The following is a 21254-nucleotide window of genomic DNA, read 5'->3' as shown; positions in this document are numbered from 1 at the left end:
GGGATCATAAGGTGTATTTTTTAATCCAGGACTTAATTGAATGAGAACCCATACCAAAAATTGACCTACTTGGATTAATTAAATCTTATATTTTTCATTGTAATTAGTGTTTTAGGTTGTAATTAACATTATTTCAAGTTGAAGTCTTCATGGACTGGCTGCATTCTGTTAAGTCAAGTTTTTTGATGTTCTCTGAGATGACGAGCGACACCGGAAAAGTAATTTTCAAAGTTTGTTTGAATGTAAAACAGGTTTAAAATACCTACACCAAGATATCCAATTTTTATTTTGTTTTTGTTTTTGTTTTTTTGTTTTTTTTTGTATCAACACGTCTTTTCAAGCTGTTCTATTATCTTTTGTTTTTCTCATTAAGGAGATGTTTGAGGATGGAGGAAGTTTCCCTTTTTTTTTTTTTTCTTTTCCCTTGTTATGTTTTTTTGTTTGTATGTTATTTGTTTTTGTGTGTGTGTGTCCCCACCTCGCCTTCCTTTTGTTCTTCTTTGTGTGCCTGTGTTGATGTTCATTTGTTCTGCCTGCTCTTGTCTAATTAAAAGAGGCCAGGACAGGTAGGGCTCTCAGCAGGCGTCTGCTCTGTGCCAGTTCTTCATTTGCTGAGTGTTTGTGTTTATGCAAAGGGCCTCTTCCTGCATATTTAATCTAGAGCAAGGCACTGGCTTTTGTTAAGTTTAGACCACATACCTCCAGTCCCTCTCAGTACTGCGGCTCTGGTTCTTTCTCCCTGTGTCTCTCTCTCACTCCCTCTCTCTCTCTCTCACACACACACACACACACACACATACACATTCACGCTAACACGCTCAACCGCCACACATTACTTTATCTACTGTACACCCGTTACTTTTCGTGGCTGTTTTCTCCTCTTCAGAAGTGGATATGAAAACAATAAGTGCTCTGAGGAATTTTGCGTCAATATAGACTTCTGTGAACATGGTGAAAGTCTACTTATCTGTTCATGGGTAAGTCTGTTTAGATTTCATTATTTTTCACTCTCATTACTTTCCTCCTCCTTTCTTGCCTTTTATGGAATACCGGTGTGCGTGTGTGTGTGTGTGTGTGTGTGTGTGAGTGCATGTGTGAGTGCATGTGTGCGTGCATGTGTGAGTGCATGTGTGTGTTTCAAGATGTGTTTTATGAGTAACCAGCAGAACTGGTCTATAGGGGATAGCTATTCCTTTACTCTTAGAACCACAGTAAAGAGCAACTCCTTCATATGTATTATATCACATTACAAAGTCTTAATAACTATTGAAATCCATATATTGTATGCACACAGGTTCAATTAATCAATTCATGTCTTTTATTCATCTATAAAATAAAACACTAAATAGTTAAGTGTTTCTATAAAACCACTTCCAACACTCTCGGTTTGGTTGTTTAAAGTAATTTAAATAGGACATTCCACTAACATTAACAACATCAGACAACAGCACAATCTATTTATAATTTTCCAAATATATTTCATGACTTTCATTTGTGAATGAGATGGAAATGAGGACCAACAAGTGTACAAAAAGAGACAAAAAAGTGGTAGAGCGATACTTGTATATATTTTGACAGATAGATAGATAATAATATAATTTTTATTTCTCCTCTGTACCAAGTTAGACAATATCAAGAGCACATTTACCTTCATCTCTGCTGGGAACTTTACTCGAGTTAAAAAAGTTGAAAAATACTAATCCTGTAGTTTGAGGATTAGTCAAATAGTCATAAAAAGATGCTCACCAGCTAATAAACATTGAAGAACATTAAAAAAAAAACATGGATTTAAGTTATCCATATATGATGTGATTATTTACACTGTTTTTGTACTACACTGTAGTTTATTTTTTTCCTGCTACATCAGTGCTGGAGGAGTGCTGGAGTAACCCAGAGGGATGATACATGAGGGTTTTAGTTCCTATCCTCAGTCATCGACTCTTGTTCCCCCTTTGTCTTTGTCTTTGGAAATGGAATCTGCAGCTTATTGATATTAATAGCGCACGGGGTCTGTGGTTGGAGAGTAGCTGGGATCTAGCTGAGAGAAGAAACCTGATACGACAGGGGAGAAATGACAGTACTTGACATGGTGAAAGGGGTTTTGTCATAAAAATAGGATTGCATAATGTTCTCTTCAGTAAACCATAAACCATCTTTGCTGTAACGTACCTGGAATCTTTGCAAATTATTCTCATACAATTTCAGTTGTCGTCTTCAGTTGTGTGAAATCTGCCTTAGCAATCAAAATTATGTATAAATATTTTCTCTTTATGGATCAATGGATTAAGAGCAATGTGTAACAGTAATCCATGTTTTCAGACTTTTTTTGTATTCATTGAGCCAATTTGAATAGAGTGAGAAAAAGCATGAACTTGTCCATTTTGGGTTAGGAGTTGAATTCCACGGTCTTGGTATTAAAGCAACAAAGCTCTCTGTGCGCACGTTGTGCACTTTATTTCTCAATATGTGAGGGCAGGTTAAGAGATTCAGAGGATCATACAGGCTTGATGTTTGAGAAGAATCATCTGAACAGACAAGCAAACAAAACAACATCCAGATTAAGAACTAGATGGTGTTCAGCTTTGGTTTAATTTGATGGGTTTTGACTGTTTTCTTGTCAGAAAGTGCTGTCGTTGACCAACTGTGCGGCTGTTACAAAATAATATGCAGAAGTCCTGCCAATCGCATTAAAAGGAAAAAGAAACCGCTTGCTGTTTTTACTTTTTTGGTCCCTGCTTTTTTTCTCTGCAAAACATTGCCATGTTTTTCTTTTAATCAGTTCTTAATAAGGGCACAAAGAGAAAAGAGGGAGAAATAGTGTGCAGTCAGCCCTTTTAGCAGATCAGATCATACAGTAAGCAGCAACGTTTTTTGAGAAGTGAGTCATGCTTTAGATTTTCCTGTGTTTCAGAACAGTCACTTGGAAAATCTCTTGCACACACACCCTAAAAACAAACACAAGTGACCCTGTATATAGATATCACTGACTCCACACAAATAATACCCTCCTACGCCCTTTTCTTATTTACACAATAGTCTTAATACAGATCCACCACCCTATGTTGCCTGATAAACCAGTGTCTCTAGTTTTTTTAATTATTATTCTTTTTAAATGTTTTCTCTTATACAACATAGAAGAACTTCATTTCTATTAATTGCAACTGTAGGGCTGGAAATTTTGACATGAAGTAGAAATTAGGACGATCTGAAGTCAATTGTTTGAAAATCAAAAGGGTAGGATCTTTGAATAAGTAAGAAACATACCTAGGAGTTATTGAGATTTTATCTGGACATTTTTTTTTTTATATGCTCCAGAATCATAGTTTACAAGAACAAAAGACAACGTCAATATATTGCTTAGTCAAGACACTTGATTTTATTCTGGTTATCGATTAAATGTTGGAGTTTCAGGAAAAATATGATGTTGTTACAAAGTGACGGAGGCAAGGGATCTGGCGGCATAAAGGGTGTAAATAACAAACTCCGGTAGCATCCTATCAACAACCATTGAGTTGAGCATGAATTGATATGGAAGTGATATGTGAAGGTTCATTAACAGTCTGCCACAGAAGTAGCCACGGATACAGTATTAAGCAGCCATAGAGTAATTAATGGAATAACTTTGCTCAGTAGTAAATATTCATGGGTCCTCATCTTTTTGTCTACTCTGTGTGAAGAGGGACAAGAGCCTGTCCATTAGAGGGGCTGAAGAGCTGTCCACAGTGAATGCAAGCTTTTTGTTGGGATTGGATATGTTTCATTGGAGGGGTATTAATTCATATTTTGAACAGGCAATCTTACAACAAAGCTAAAGCCACAGATAACATATCTGGGACGAGAGAGCATATTGTGAAGCCGTGACCCCCTCACAAATAGGGAAGTCCACTTCACAGGTTTGTGGACGGAATGAAATGACTCTTTGTGTGCACTCAGATGCAACATAGAAGTTCATTACCATAGTAAAAAACCCTTCTGATTGTCCATTTCCCCTGAAAATGGTGTGTTTGCATGTTTTTTTCTAGACATAATCACAATGAAGCTGGTAGTATTTGCATAGAGAATGGTAACATTTATTTGGATCAACTGAACCTCTAAAGGCCCCAGGTTAATAATCTTGCTCTCCATTGCACACACTAGTCTTGCAACTAATAATATATATTTTCTTTGTGAAAGGAAAGTCTTTCTTGTTGTATTTCCCAGCTTGTTTTGCATTGTCCTCTCACAACATCCTCTCAGACTTACAAAAGAGCCTTGCAAAATGCTTCATGGATTCCTTTGTCTTTTGAAATTGGTGCATTTTGATTCATATTCTTTGCTTAGATGTCTTACTGAGCATGCATATAATCCACCTAGGTGGGTAATTATCTCAACGAGGTTGCTCTATTTCCTAAAATCTCAATGTGGGAGTGTGTGATGGGATCGGGTTCCCCAACCAGGTGAAGCAGCATGTGCTTGTTTATCCTCACCCTATGATCTCTGCACCCCTACTGTTTTAAATAGCAATATCACAGCCTTGTGCTGTTTGAAATGGAGACAATTATCTGTTTAGATATTACAAGATGGGCATTACATCGCAAGGAGAAAAGGCATACGGCTGCCATTGTGATCCGGTTTTAGCCTTTTTTTTTCTCAGTGCAAATTTTCCATCATTAAATTGATGGAACATTTACCTAAATGGATGTTATGCATTGGGTAAACTCATTTAGCTCCTGGGGCTTTTCAGGTGATGAGAATTAATGATGTTAGATAGTTTGCATCTGAAAATATCTGTCATTTATCACAACTCCCTATCGATTTACAATTCACTGAATGATATATATGTATACAGTATATAAAAATTGTGACTATATACACACACACATAAATGTATGTATTGCAATAATAGACTGGTCATGGGAATAGTTTGCTTTTGATTGTGTTTCAGCCATTGGGAGAATTTAAAGTCATCAAGTTTGTTTTTTGCAAGCACATAGCTATATATCTTTTAGGCTTAGGTTAGGCTGGTAGTATTTATCTGTAGAGATTTAGATTAACACTTGCACAAATGCCTGAAAACTCTTGTGTCTGACACGTCACCACCATCATATTTGGATTTGCGTGAATGCTTTTATTCAAATGCACCTGTGATATTGTCCAACAGTCACTTGGAAGTTTACCATAAAAATAAGATTTTGTTTTTGTCTGTCTTATCTCTTTTTCTTCTCCTAGTCAGGGTTGAGTATTCAGTTAGGGGGGGCTTCATGCAGATCAGGGTTGCTAGTTGAACTCATGTCAGGTCAGGCGCAGGTACATTGTACTCTGCTTTGGAGGAAGAATGCAAGTTTGTATGTGTAAATAGGGTGTAAGTTGTGAAGCAAGAGATATGTTAGCTTAACATTTTTTCTCTTACAAAGAAAATCAATCACATCTGTAATCCTTTAAATATCAATCTGCATTTTTGTAAAGTATGGCGATGCAAGGGAGAGAGGAGTGAAAAAAGGAAACTTATCTACCGAAATCTTCTTTGCAACAAAAAAAAATCCACAAAAAAAAACATTCATGACAGTTATTCTATTACACGTTCTGATGGACATCAAAATCTCACCTGTAAATATATTTGTCTCTGGTGTCTGCAGGGCAAGGAGGAGGATTTACCACTGCTGGAACTGAATACTGCTGTAAATAAGCAAGTGCTTATAGAAGGTAAACATATATTCCCTATTTAATGTTTGTTAATATTCTTTTGAATTCGCTTGATCATGTGCTGAAAGAGCTGCATTGGTTTGTATACTGGAATGTGTTTTTGTTATAGATGGGGGCCATAGTGAGGGTGGGTAGTTGATGGACGACAGGTGCCAAAGGTGCTAATTTGGTTAGCAACCAGGACGATGTAGCCATAGCAATGATGGCCCATGAAATTATTAGTCTTAAATTTCTGGCGCACACACTTAATCCTACTTAAAGATGTGGTAGAGATTTGTGTGTCTGCATGCTGACATTTGTGAGCAAGGTTGTAATAGTATGTTTACAAAACATGAAGGGGGATGTTTACTACACTCAGTTTTATTATTGCTGGCATAGGTGCCATTGTGGTTTCTCCCCACACCTGTTGCCCTACCAAAGAAAGGTGGGCCCCAGTATGTGAACTTAAGTATGACCTAGTGAAGCTAAAAGTTGCCTGGTTGTTAAAATTTTAGGCCTCTAGATAGCAGATCTGTTTGGTCTAATAGAAATTTAACATTACTGTCATCTTTCTCTGTCTCTTCCTTTGTGCTGTATAATTTTTTTTGTTGTCTTTGTCATACACAGTCGCACATTCTACATAGCCTGCTCATGACAATATTTTCTAAATGCTATGATTTACCTAATAATGTTGGTTGTTGTAGCTGGACTTGCATGTAAGCTGATCCACTAGAAACGAGTCTCATTATTTATGCATTCCCAGTTCAGTATCAGGGGTGTGTGTGTGTGTGTGTGTGTGTGTGTGTGTGTGTGTGTGTGTGTGTGTGTGTGTGTGTGTGTGTGTGTGTGTGTGTGTGTGTGTGTGTGTGTGTGTGTGTGTGTGGCAATGGAAGCAATGGAATTTGTAATGAGAGGTCTAATTACATTTAATAAATAAAAATAATACTATCATTTTGGTGATAATAATAGTAACTTCAATAATAATAATAAAACAAAGCAAATCTTGGGATGTAAATGTTGAAATTCACACTCATCATTATGAATGCCAGTTCAAACAAACCATATTCATTTTAAAGTTTTGGAAATATCAGGGTATCACAGCCTTTCACACCAATCCAAAACAAAAAAAAAAACATTTTTTTTTACCCTTTTAAGCATTTCCCTTTCATTCAAGCAGTACATTTATTGTGTTTAAGTCGAACCAATGTTATTGTATTAATAAAAATATAGGTGCATGAGTACAAATGAAATGTTTTCTCTCGAGTGTTTAATTTTGTTACATTTACTTCTGGATGCTGCTTTTGCCACTGTTGCACTGCTCATAGTGTATGTGATGATGAGATTTGTTGTCTTGCCTTTACCCAAAACCCTCAGAATGTCTACAATTTCTAATCAGTTGAATTGATTAAATTCATCATCTCACTCTCCACCATCAGTGTGGTGTTCTACTAGATTCGTTGTCTGGTTTTAGTTTGTATGTACACTATTTCTTTGTCGTGTTGACATTCACCGATTTCTGTCAGTATCCCTTACTGGGTTTATTTGTTCCACTTACACAATACATCCCGCTTTACTGCTAAGTAGCTATGCTGCTTTGTCACTAAGGAAGATCTCCATATGATAATGTAATGCATGTTTGTTTTTTTTATGCTTGGACATATTAGGCCCTGTCCATTTGGTCTCTTACCTGCCCCTTCTTGACTTAAGGTCGGCCATAAAATCTTCCAAACAGCTGTGTAATAAATGTAATGTAGCAAAACCAGACCAAGCTATTGACATTAGTTTCCAATGTTATTTTGATGACATCACTAATACTGAAATACCCAGGGTTTATGGGATTAGTAAGTCTTGGTGTTTAAAGCTCTCTTAAAGTGCAATAAACTCTATAAATATGCGTGTGTGCACGTTGACTAGGTGCTCACACACTTCAGTGAGAGTTTGGAATTAAATAGGAATGGAAACGTCTGGAAATAACTCTGAACAAAGATATGGAATCATAATTGTGTCTTGCTTCCAAAATGGATGAATATGAAAAAATCTAGATCAAAATTGTCCATGATGTGGACTATCCTGTCATTCTGGCAAGGTTTATTCAGACCAGCCAAATTTTGGCCGGTCGATCAGAATTCAGAATCCTCAGGTGCACGAAATGTTGATATCATGTTGGACTTTATTTGCGACAGGAGAACAAATCATGCAATCATTCAGCGTTTTGTAATTCCCCCTTCATAGCAAATGCTTGGCTTTATATTGCCTGGGCTTTAGCTGTTGAGGTTGCTTTGTTTAATCTACTTTTTATGTGTGTGTTAAGAATAAACAAGTAGATTCATGGGTTGGACGCGCTGAAAGGTCGCACACAGATTTATGCTGGGATGAAAATAGTGCCTCTGTGAGAGTTCCCTTGACTGCCTTTATTGCTTACTTTAAAAAGTAATTTCTTTATATCAGCATCAAGCTGAAAATTGCCATGTATTAGTATTAGGCCTGGTAAGCTTCTAATTCTGTGGCATTTACAGCCGGCTGTGTTTCCATGCATTTATAACACTTTGATTCTGAAGAGCTCTTTAATCGCTTATGCCTAGGTTGGAACATAATAAACAACTCGCTGCAGCAAAAGTGCCACATGGGGGAGATTTCTAGCAGGAAAGTTAAACGCTTCTGTCACTTGCAGTCGTGTTGCTGTGTTTTTCATGCACTGTAAGTACCATAATCTTTCACTGAGCATGGCTGCTGTGGTTAAAAACAGTGACAGGCAAAATAGATGCAAGGCAGTGTAAAAATGAAAAATTATCCTCTGTACTAAGATTCCATAGCAGGGACCAAGGAAGAGACACAAAGCGACGATGGGCTTCATCTCTTCCTGTTGATTGAGATCACTGGATGTGTCGAACACCTTCAACCGGTCACCCTCTGTTTTCCCTGTCAGATGCGCAGATGCTATCAGAACACACCTTTTCATAGTCTAAAAAATACAAGATAAGATAAGCTAATATAGTACTTTATTGATCCGCATTGGGGAAATTTACTGTCACATCATAAATATGAATGTAAATATAAATTAGAAGAGACATATAAATAGAAGAAACAAGTGACAACAGCAACAGCAAGGATAAAAATAGATAACAGAATGAAAAGAAAAAAAGGAAAAAGTTACAAGTACCAGCCAACAGTTACGCAGTTGCACAAGTAACAGTTACACAAACCTAGACAAAGTTACAAGTAACAGTTCCAATAAGTCACTATGCTGAATATACAATTGGACACAATAGAGCTGCATTCTTATTTTCACCGGCATAGCCTTCAAATGCCTGTGAGTCATCATCTGTTGTTAGGTAGAAAGAAATCTTCTGATAATGTCAATGCTGATGTGTTATCTCTCAACTACTTAAATGTCTTTTTCCTGAAAATGTATGTGGCAAGTTTTCAATCTATTTTTCTATCACCGTCAGACAGACATGTCTTTTTTTTTTGTCTGAAAATATGGATGGGTGTATAAACTTTGGTCTGCCGAGGAGTGTGAGGAGCTTTGATAACGTCAACCTGCTACCAGGTGCAGACGGCCAACGTGACAGAGTCTTTGTGTAAGATTGACTGAGGTGACGGAAGTAAGCAAACCCCATCTGCAGATGAGTTGTCTTACAGCAAGATGAAAAGAAAATCACAAAAGTGAGGGGGGGAAAAAATGTCAAAAGCATTTTTTTTTTTTTTTTTTTTGCCGTCTGATATCTTGCACAAAAGATTCAGGTTTTGGCCTTGTGCCTGTCCTTCAAAAAAAAAGCGAAATAGAACTAATAATATCGATATTGAGTTTTAGATGTATTTTCTTCCAGAGCGAGATAATTCATTAAATTTATTTGTGGTAATCTGCAAGCAGGTGTCAGGCTGGTCTTAGAATTAAAAATTATTTTTATCATATTTTTTTTTTTCAATTATTGATACATGGAACGTGCACTTCAACATTGTATTTATAGTTCATGATTCATTGCAAGTAAACTTATTTACACCAACCAGAAAAAGGCTATGACCATACAAGGAAAGGAAAATAAATAGATAAAAAAGAAAAAAAAAATCCTACAAGGCACAGTGATTTTAATTTGGATAGTTTTGACTTTGCTGCAATCTCTTCCTGTCATGGTAAATATGTCCTTGGCAGTCCCTTGCCTTTTTTCCGTTTATTTTAGAAATCAAATCCCTTTTAGGGATAGAGCACCTGGTGGGGCTACTTAATGGAATGGCTTCAGCCCTACATAAATAAACAGCTTGCATTTTTGGTGTGAGATTAAGAATGAGGGAGAGAGAGGAGGGTAAAAATCAAATAAAGATAGTCAACATGTGGGGAGTGGAGAGGAGAACTCGTAGTTCCCTCTTTATTCTAACAGTTCTCTATACATACTACGGTCTATATAACCTAATGTTAATCAACACCTTGTTTTAGCTCCCTGTTGAATATGCAGTCTGACATCATCGTAGCTCTACTTGTTGTTGCAACAACTGGAAATTATGCTTACTAAACAATGTACATGAAAACAGTATCAGCTTTACATTCTCATTCAAATGATGCATTGCTAATACATATTAAGACAGTAATCACAATAGCATTGAATTCTAACTTTTCCCAAGGCCTTTCATTTGAGGGGATGGTAATAATATTATACTTCTTCTGGAAAAAAAATATATGAATATAAATTTTGCATGTTATAGCTGGGATTCCTACCCCAGGAAAAAAATAGTTTGCTGTCAGCTTGGTTTGCAGCAAAGAGCAAGCTTTTGTGAGGTGGTGTTAAGTCTGGATGTTTGCCTGGAATTACATTAACACGGTCATAGCGAGTTTCTTATTTATTCATGTATCTCTATATGTATCTATCTATCCATCCATTCATTTATTTCACTTTATACCAAAAATTCAAAGTAGTTTGAAATGAGATGTTTATATTGCTCTGCTATTCTGATCTTGTACTGCTCCTTCTCTTTTAGTTTGTTGAGACAGCCTTAAATTTAAGTTGACCAACAGAAATGTATCCAAGTGTTCCAGCATCTTGAGACTGGTATGCTCTGTGACATCATGTATACTCTATTGCGTTTCTATAACTGTTCTTCACAACAACTCCCTCACCGGAGTTCTATGTTCAGTAAGTGCAATGTTATTGTTTTCCATCTATGTTCATAGTCTTGTTTTAGAATTACAGTCATTAAAGAACAGCTAAATTGGAAATAGGTGTTCGAACTATGTAGCATCTCACAATGGAAGTTTGTATTTTTAATGGTCCAGAAATCCAATCCCTGTTTTACATTGTCCCTGATACTTTGGGGTTTTTTGGTCTAAAGGAATTTACATTTGTTTTGCTGAAAATATATGATTTTGAATACTAAAATAATCCCTTCCATAGCTTCCACTTTGAGGCATTGGCTCAAGTTTGCATATAATTGATACTTAGAACATGAGTGAAAGTGTTGGATAAGTGGGTATGTAAATAAGAAAAGCTAAAATTTTCAGATATTACCACCACAATGTAAGCCAACAATACTATGTATGTGTGTAATCAGATGAGAAAGATATTTCCACATTTTCAACTGTTTATTTCCAGATTTTCAAGTTTTAGCTTTGGCCTCTGTTGTTTTCATTTAAAGTCTCTCTGAAATGACCATTAAAAAAAAACACAGACGGCTCAGTGTACCGAAAACAGGAATGACAAACACCATTAGCTGAAAAATTTCCATCTCATTGCAACTATGTTATTGTTTACTTTACCATACACGTCCTAATATGGTTACCTCCCTGTCAAAGCGGGCCAGAGCAAAGACGAGGGGCCCTCGCAAGGAGATGCTTTCAGCTGCCACTTAGACAATAAGAAACAAATGTCACAGCTCGGCAAAACAGCCTGGCTTTCACAGTCTTATAGTACTTGGCCTTCCACAGTGCTTGGCTCAGCCTCTAATGTGCATCCACTCTTCACTGTTAAACGCCTTCAGCATTCCCCCGCCCCTCTCCCTCACTGTTCATTCTTGTCTTTCTTGCCTTCCCTCTGTCTTTTCTTTATTTGCCTGTATCTCCCCATCGATCTCTGTTCCCATCTCATTGTTAGCTATGTGTAGATTGAGTGATGGGCCTCTGTTTGCTGTGTTAAGTTATTTATCTGGAGATAGGGTGATGTGTTTGGAGTGGCTGTTGCCCTCCTCCCCGTGGCTAAGCGAAGGCCAGTTCAGCCGCAGGTCGCGCCCTGGCTCGGACTTGATGCCGCATCTGAACTGAAACATCTTGGCCATTCTGAGACACTTTTTAAAAGATGAATCATAACAATGTGCGAAATCATAAAAACAACAAACAAACAACAACGAGCAAATAGGGCACTCTTTCAAGTTTCATTTGTTCTGACGTTCCCTGAATTGATCTTTGTCTTGCTACAGATCACCGGATATTTTTCCTTTATTATTAAAGTCAAGCACAGAATGCACAGAAATTTAATGCACTTTTTGTTTTAATACAACTTTAATTGTGTTATTATCTCATGTTATCATTTGATTTTTGTATAATAATTACACGATGTTAATAATTGTTCAACTTAAGTTTTCATATATCTCAACACCTTTAAATGGATTTCCTTTGCCCGTTACAATCAACATACGTGGTGAAAATCGGGTGTCATACCTGCACTTACAGTGATTTAATTGTCATTTAAAGTAGCTGAGGATCTATTCATGCCCAGTATATGTCATGAAAAAAAAAAAAACATGTTTATAAAACATTACCAAATTTGAAAACCAGACCACATAAACTAACGGTTATGAAATACTTTGGCAGGTTCTCCATGGATTATCAGTATAAGGGCTTTTAAGCATTGGGGTCAGGTACCCTTACTGCCGGTTAGTCTGGCAGAAGGTGGAAACAGGGTTCTTTCAGATGCATAGGGTTTTCTTTTCCCCAGTTGGTGGAGGAAGATGGCAGCCTCACCTCAATCCTAAAATCCTCACGTTTATGATATTTGCCCAGTATTATCTGTGCCTGTGGATGAATGGGAGGACAGAGCATGAGGAATGTAGAAGGTCATACTGCGTGATTTACACAGCACAGAGCGAGAGAATCCCTGGGAAAATACTTGGGCTGGGATCAAACAGACGTCATGTGATATGTTCTTAACACTGACCTTCAGATTCACGCATTTCCCTTCTTGTTTTACCAGATGATCTATTCAATTGCAAAAAAATAAATGTGTAAAAAGAAACAGCAAAAGTGTATTCAGTTATTTTTGTAGTGTGAGAAGGGGTAGTGTTAATTATTATTATTCAGTCATGTATATACTGTATATATGTTGCTTGCTTGGGTTCCTCTTGAAAAATTTTAGTTCTGCATTCATGTTTTCAGTTTCAGGCAGATGGAATAAACTGGGATTTATTGACCCTTATTGTAAACCAGAATATTTCAGCATTCCTGGAAATCTGATTGGAAAAAGGCTCAATGACTAAGTGCAAAATAACTCAAGCAGCTGCAAGGTTGAAATGTGAAGTGCTGTAAAAACTATTTGAATATGAGATTTTAATGATAATTGTTACATGGATTTAACATTATTGTTTGTATTCCATCAAATATGTGCTTGGCACAAATGTAGTTCCCACTTCACTGGCATTGTAATTTTTTGATTAATAACGGCAGTGACCTATTATTCATTTTTTTTCCGAAAAGCCTATACCTTGTTTAATGTGAATGACATTTGTGAAAATGTTGTCTATTTGATTGAAGGCCAGTTTCTTAGAATGGCAAAAGGCTTTCCTTGTAAACATATTTATGGCCAAATATGTGTCAACACTGTTAATGTTGACAGGTGCGGTCTTTGCAGTACTAGCATATTTCTCTACTCTCAGTTTGTCCTACTTGAACGCTCCTGACAAATATGAGAGGCTGATTTGCATGTATTTGTTTACTTCTCAAAGTGGTTTAAAGAATACAAGTAGGGGGAGAAAAAAAAAAAAAAGTCTTAGAAAGTGTAATAATGTGCCCACTCGCAATATAAACCCAAGCAAGAAGGAGAAGAGATAGTTAAGCAAACGAAAGACTAGTGGGGGTATTAAATATGAATTAATGGAATGCTGCTCAGGCACATCTCTAGGTGTAGTGTAGTGTTGAAAAATAAAATTTATGTTGCAGGCTACAAGCCGTGAAGGTGCATTTGGATTTAGAGTCCTTTAATTAGAAGTGAGATATTAGCATTTCATAGGGCTTTATGTTGGGTGAGGGGATCGGCCGGCCACTGTGCCTTCATTAGCCAGCTTCTCTGTGTAATGAGTGCCGTCATTAGCTGATGGAGTGGATTTTTCCCAGCTCTACCTTGAAAGCCACATCTTTTACATACTAGCAAGGAATAAGGCCTTTTAATGGATTTCTTAATGAATAAAATAAGATGCCACATCTTTAAAATTTGACAAGTGCATTTTTGATGATGTATACCACAAGCTACTCCCTTGTTCCTTCTTCGTCAAATCAGGAACAAGGTGAATAACAATGTATTACGTTTTGTGATAATAGTGGGATTTTGCAAAGCCGTGCTAATCTTGGGGCTTTATGGTGTTTTTGGAAAAAAGAAAAAAAAAAAAATTCAAGTGGTAATTATAAACTGTGTAATTATTGTGCCACAAAGCCTTTTATTTTTATTCTCATGCATATTAAGCAAGTTCTATACAATTTCTGTCATCAATGAAGTTCCATCCGAGCTACATGGGCAAGAAGATAAAACTAGCTGTGTTTTTTTTTTTTTTTTTTTTTAAAAAGACAGAAAAGAAAAGACATGGCATCCATTGGATGAACCTGGATGCAATTCATATGTGTGTCTGGGCTGGAATGTGTGCACATTCAACAACAGTCAAGACAGTTAGAGCAGAGGTGTTTTTTGTGATATGGAAGTCTCTCTAAGCCCTCGGCTGCGGCTCCATTCTCAGAATCACGCTTGAAGTGATTAGTATTTTATTGATGAGCTCCGAGAAGTGGCAAGTGTGGGAAATTGGATCTTTGATCTCCTGGAGTTTGGGAAATATATCCTGAGTGTGTGGAGCTCTCCAGGTAAAACACCCCCATCCCACCATGGTACGCACGGACGCACACACCGACCCACAAACACACACACACACACTTGCTCATCTACACGTGCACGGATAGATAGACATTTGGTAGAAGTATTCCTCCCCTTTTCCAAAATACATATTTGTTTTGGATGTTTTCACTGAGAGTCTACATGGTGATTACAGATGTTCATTAACAAAATTGGGTATTTGTTTTAAACTTTAACCAATCACTTTGATATGCTAATTACAGTGTAATTTAATTTGAGCCCTGTAATGATGATGCTGTTATTATGGACATAAATGATGCAGTTAAGCTGAGAGTAATCTCATTTGCATACTGTACATGCCAGTAAATTAAGCCCTTTCCTGCGTTGCTTCAGCTTTAATTTTCCACTCCTTTTCACACAGCATCCCTCAGCCCCTGTGCCTAATAGCAGGCCAGCTTGTTTGATGTGGAGAGTCGTTTCCACACACTAAATCTAGTCACAATATGTAATACATAAAGGCTCTCATTATAACTGTAAGTGCTCTTTTAAGAAGTTGGCATTAATAAGCAGGCAGGCTTTTCAAGCTTTGTAGTGATGCGAAAACAGTTTTTTGTCTCTCACCTCAATCATTTTCAACGTGCCTTAGTCTGGATCTAAGGAAATAAAAGCTACCATTCTTGTAATTACAATGTATTAGAGGATAGTACAGAAAGCCCCTAATCAAAACCAACTATATGCTCTGCAACGTATTGATCAGAAGTATCTTCAAATAGGTTCTTGTCGAAATCTTCTTGTCTTGGCAACTGGACTTGAATTTCTCCACTTGAAGCCGTTTCACCTCTCATTCTTAGGTGATTGTAACTTTGACATACCTACTTCAGATGAGGATGGGAATAAGAGGAGGACTCCTGGATATGGTCACGGTTTTCCCCATCATGAAAAGAATAACTGAAAAATACCGCCTCATTGCGTGTTTCCAGCAAGCCATTTGGCTTCTTGGTAAAAATGCATTCGGATGTACGAGCGAGGGACATGGCTGGCCTTGATAAAAGCTCTCGTATCTTCATTGGGGATGTCTGATGTTTAGACTAAGAAGGTAAACGCGTCTGTCATACAGGGGAGTATTTATGTAATCAAACATACAGACAGGTCATGGCGAAAATTCCAGCGTCACGAAAGTACGAACTTGCGTTTCTTGGCGACCATGCCTCCCCTTCCGTTTTGAAGGTGGCGCGGAAAAGAGGTTTATCGACTTTAAATCCCATAAAACAATCGCCCTTCACCCAGAATGCGCCCACCATTTTGTGCCATAAAGAATATTATTTTTTTTCTGCCAGCCAATTTTCTCTGTTAGTCTCTAATTGGCTACATAAATCTCGGCCGTTGAGGGTGAGAAATGTTGCAGTGTCACACAGTGTAATCTTCACCCTTATTTACCAATTCATTAAGATTCATTGATGCAGGATCGGTGAGAGGAAATGACAACATAAATCAGGCCTCCAACATAATGACCCTAATCAGCTGGGAATTGCAGAAAATGTCATGATGAACTATGTCCTTGTATTAGTGCCACTGTATATTGTCATTGTGCTGCTTTATGATTGGGACGCATCCTCCTGACAAGGGCTGTATTTAATGAAAAAAAGAGTTGTTAAAACCTGATTCCATTAAAACACAGAAATTCATGTAAGGTCTTTTGGTATTTAGCCCTTCACCCTCTGTTTCTGATATAACTCCTTTCCTTTTTAACCCTCTCTCCATTGCCGCCCTGGGAAGCAGGGGGTTTGAAAACAATAACATGCTTCTTGGAGTTAAACGACCCCGTGCCACGTCGATGAAGAACGGCCTCTTCGGAGGACAGCAGGAGGGGTCAATCTGCAAAGACCACTCCCGTACATGATAGCGAATCAGATACCCTATTAAAATTTGCTGTGTTACACACACACACACACACACACACTTGGGCTCAGCAAACGTTGGGCAATCAGTGTCACTCGGTAAGTGGCGTACAACTACTCGCTACTAGTTTGGTGATGTATCTGGGAACCAGCACCTTAACTCACTATGTGTGAGTACATGGGGGGGGATATAACCCTGCAGTTTATTCCAATTATGATGCCAGTAACAGGGTGAAGATTCCTTAAATATATATACTATGCTTGATTGCCCACTCAGCAGTAATTAGTGGCTTAGTTTGTGGGTGGAGCTGTGCTTTATTACAGGTCTGTTTACACAGAACTGCACTCCCTCTCCAAAAGTGATTAGCCTACATGATGCCGGCTCACACAGGGAACCCACTGTAAACTACCTTGAGTTCACATCCTCACAATAATATTTTATTGTTGTTGTCGCAGTGGAAAACAATATTAATTTGACAAACTGCTCAACAATAACCTTGTTTTTTTTTCAGGAAAATGCATCAGACGCTTTTATTCTCCCCAAGAATTCTCGTACCCCCGTGGGGGACGTCCCTTTTGAGAATTTAAGTAAAAACACTGAAAATATATGACACGCTTTTAAGCTACATTAAAAAGTGCTTTTCCAGATCCCAGAGGATGCCATTAGATTGGAAATGTGTTTATCTTTGACAGCGTGCGTTTTTTGTTAAGGTGAGCTTAAAGGAAAGAATGTATGATTTTTTTTTATTTTTAATTTTTTTTAATTTTTTTTGTGAATTGGGCTCGTGGTCAGAAACAAGGCTCCCTTTCTCCCGATGCCCGTCCTTTTGCTTCGGTGTTAATGGGCCCAAGCCACATGCGAGCAGGATTATCAAAGTCAAGTGAAGGAGAGCCTCTTAGAAATTGTGTGGTACACTACTCCTAAAAGAGGCTCCACATCCCAGAATTACTATTCCATTCATGTACAGCCAGATTTAAACTCATTAGACTTCTCTATTTACTTAGTCTCTATCGGCCCTAGTTGGACTAAAAATACCATGGCCTGCCTTACTTTGGCACATTCAGTCATTGTCTGAGCACAGCAGGCCTGAATGGTGAGGTGTTTCTCTCCATGCATATGAGACAAACTGGTTTATGTTTTTTGTGAAATTATAGATCCACTCAGCTTCTCCGCTGGAGTCCGCCTCCTAATACCTCTCATATTGTTTATTCATCCGGGCTTGTAGAGTGATATTAGCTTGATACTCATATGAATCATCCTATTCAGCACTGCGTGGATGTCATGCTCCTTCCCTCTGGTGACAGTGTAGTAAGCATTTTGAATCTAGATTTCATGCTTGAGAATTCTATCATTCTGGATGTGTTGGAAATGTGTGTTTGGGACCATTTCTCATATTTCATGCCCGTTTTACTTTGAGTAACTATTTATGGAGACTACTGGTATAAAGGTTGTTGTGGTGGGAAGAACAGCATAGATTCTGGGCGGGAAAACCTCATCAGTTCAGCAGATGGCAGGTTGTTGTATGCATGAAAAATCCATGTTCAAAGTGAATCCCATCTTGAAAGTCCCTTCACTACCATTCCGATCTCATTGTTTATAATCACTACTTGTTTTTAACAACGCGGTTGTTTGATCCAGTAGATGGGAGTAACACACGACCTTATTGTTTACACCACTATGAATAAATGAATCAAAGAAACATGTTTTATTTTACAATACATAGCATCTTTGTTGGATCAATTCCACATAGTTACTTATTATGCCTTCTCTCCACTCCACATCCTGATGTGAATACCGTCTCTTGAAGCACGCCGAGATCCACTGTCATTTCAATGAACTCAGTTACTGAATAATTGAACAAGGTAAATGTTTAACATGTTTTTACACGTTCCTTGCTGTGGTTTTGTGAGGAGCCACTTGGATCTGAGGAAGGGGGGTAAGAAAGAAAATAAAAACACTTTCTTTGCCGCGGCAATGGTGTCAGAGCGAACGAGACCACCTTGCCGACTGCGCGGCCGCCATCGTCCCCTCTCGTTCGCGTTCACGCAGGCCTGCTAGCAGCTGCAACACGCCAGCTTAATGAGCCTTCAAATGGCAGAAGAATTACTTTTTGTTTATCTTGACTTCTCTCTCGCTGTTTACTCTACACAAAGCTGCATTTTGCATCGCCCTTGATTCCCTAAGCTTGGCCCTCCTCTTCTCACATCCTAGAACTTGTTTACACTCTGCCTGCCCTGAGTGTCACCTAGGAAATGGGCTGATCATTCCACCTGGTTAATATTAAATGGCTTTTGCAAGGAGATATTTGTTCATAAGTCCCCCTTCCCCTCCACCCCAGCTTCTCCTGTTTACTGTAGCCATGGCAGCAATCACTTATTTAACAAACAACTGCTTTGTTTTCCCGTGTGGTTGGCCTGCTCATATCCCTGTGCTCATGTGTGTTGTTGCGCTTGGATATGGGGGTTTGCACTCAAAATAGTAGGTATTACTTTTAGGAGCCCATGTGTGTTGATACTATTGCCACAGTAGCTTAGATATACAGCATTCTTTGTTGGTCTGTAACTTGATGGGTCGTGGTGAACAAGATTACATGGTCATTCTAATTTACTGAGGATTTTCCTTTGACAGAACGTCATCTCTGCCGTTAATTCCTCGTCAGAGAAGCGAATGAGCCCAGATTCTTTCGAGTTCCTCTTTAGGTGGCTCCAGTTTGCTGAAGAATGTTTTTAGAGAAAACTCCGATAGCTATGGGACTACAGGTTATTAAAGGTTATTTGGGAATTTCAAAGACTAGTTCACCAAAGATGAGGGCTGGGATAATGGATTATCGAACATTAATCATGTGTTTGACTTTTTCCCCCCCGAGTCAGGAGCCAAAGTACAGGAAAACCTCAGACTCCTCAAAAACCTTGAGCGGCATTCTGTTTTTGCACCTTGAGCACAAACTCGTGTATTGTCGGGTCTAGCTACCAAGCCAAACCTAAACACTGCTTAAACGAACCATTTACCCATTGTTTCCTCCTTTGTACGTCTCTATCTCACACAAGAAATGTTGTGCTTTTGTTGTGCGCTTGTGTAAACAGAGACTGTGTGAGAACTCAGTGAATCGAAGCAGGTGGCTGCTGGTGCTTTACTGTCATGAGCATTAAAGAAAAACAGAACTTGTAGAAGGGTCAAAGCACAGCTGCGCAGGCCAAGCCTACCTTGAATCAACTGCTTACTTGTGTGAGCTGTTGAATTCCAGGCAACCATGACAGGGGAACAGGCATTAGATTTCTAGCAAAGGGGGGAAAGAGGAGGAACGGCAAGGTTGATGAGCTCTGGCCGCCGGCTGTTCTTAACCTTCAACCTGTCTAGTCAGGTGGGAAACACATGTGACTTTTGTTTGTACTGTACTCTCCATATGAGCGGCAGAGAAAACAAAACGTAGTGTAATCAAACAGAAACTCAGACCTCTTTTTTTCAATCCAATGTTTGTTTCAAGCCCTGAACTTGTTTTGAAGAGGAACTCCTGCAGAATAACTACTGTATACATCTAATCGTCAACAGCCGAGCAAGTATTATTTCTTTTTATTCAGCTCTGCTATTCCTTTTCATATGGATTGTTTTATTTTATTATATTAACAGTCGTTGTGAATATGAAACAGGGTTTTATATCTTGGTCTTGGACATTACATCGTCAGGTTATCTGCCCATCAGTCCATCACATTCTCTAGAGCGTTATATCTCATCAACACCGAATGGGAATTTCATTACATTAGGCACGGAATTCTCCTTGGACTCTGAGATTAATTGATTAAAGTTTTCTGGTCAAAGGTCAAGTTAACTTTCAACTCAGAAAATATGTTTATCCAAAGCTCAATAATTCATGGGCTGATTATTTAACTCTCACTCAGATGTGTGGTAGGATGAAATAATGAAGTTGTGACATTTTATATCAACAAGGTTTTTCTCACTGGGATAGAATGCTTTGCAGGTTTTTTTTTTTGTTTTTGTTTCGTTTTTTTTTTTTTTTTTTCTCCCTGCAAATTATTGGCCGAGCCGTGCGCCCATACACGGTTGTACTACTTTCTCATGATTCGCTGTCTTTGTTGTTTTGTATTGAAGTGTGTTTGATTTGAGCAGGAACACACATGTTTCTAACTCCAGCAACTGCACCCTTTTTAGCAGGACACTTGACCTATAATTACAGCTGAATATGTCCATGTGGCTTAATGGACCGCCTGGAAAAACTTTTTGAGTCATCACTGCAAACGCTATCCTTTTTAAAATAAAAAGACAGATAAACAAACGCAAGGATAAGTCACGTGGCAGAGTTGCCTGAACCCCAAATGATCATGGCCTCCCTGCCTCAGTGCTTTATAGATTAACAGTGTTATCAACCCTACTCTCTAATAAGGCTCTTTCCTATCTGCTTGATATTTATGATGGATAATGGCCATTTTCCATTGCTTTTATCCACCATTTTTTTTTTTTTTGCTCCTGATATTTCAGCTTTGAATTATTCTGTGGTAAAATTAATGAGAAAGTAGATTTATGGCTTTCATTTGTTTGTCAATTTCGAAAATTAATTGGGTGTTAATTTTAGCCACAGCCTCATCAGTACAGGTTCCAAGCATACGCGCATTACTTTGCATTCATTGTAGCCATTCTCTC

General features: G+C 38.2%; 1 protein-coding gene across 5 annotated transcripts in view; it reads left to right on the top strand.

The window, feature by feature from the left end:
- The window catches only part of foxp1b (forkhead box P1b), a 154519-nt gene that overhangs the window by 50742 nt on the left and 82523 nt on the right, over positions 1-21254 (top strand). For all 5 annotated transcript variants that reach the window (XM_086167869.1, XM_086167871.1, XM_086167868.1 and 2 more), the window contains exon 4: positions 5616-5682. The gene's annotated coding sequence lies outside the window, so the exon portion shown is untranslated. The remainder of the gene's footprint in view (positions 1-5615; positions 5683-21254) is intronic.

This window comes from Fistularia commersonii, chromosome 21 (assembly GCF_037954325.1).
Source record: "Fistularia commersonii isolate RoL2024-O1a breed Wild chromosome 21, RoL_Fcom_v1.0, whole genome shotgun sequence".
Classification (NCBI taxonomy): Eukaryota; Metazoa; Chordata; class Actinopteri; order Syngnathiformes; family Fistulariidae; genus Fistularia; species Fistularia commersonii.
This window is presented reverse-complemented; position numbering and strand designations above follow the sequence as displayed.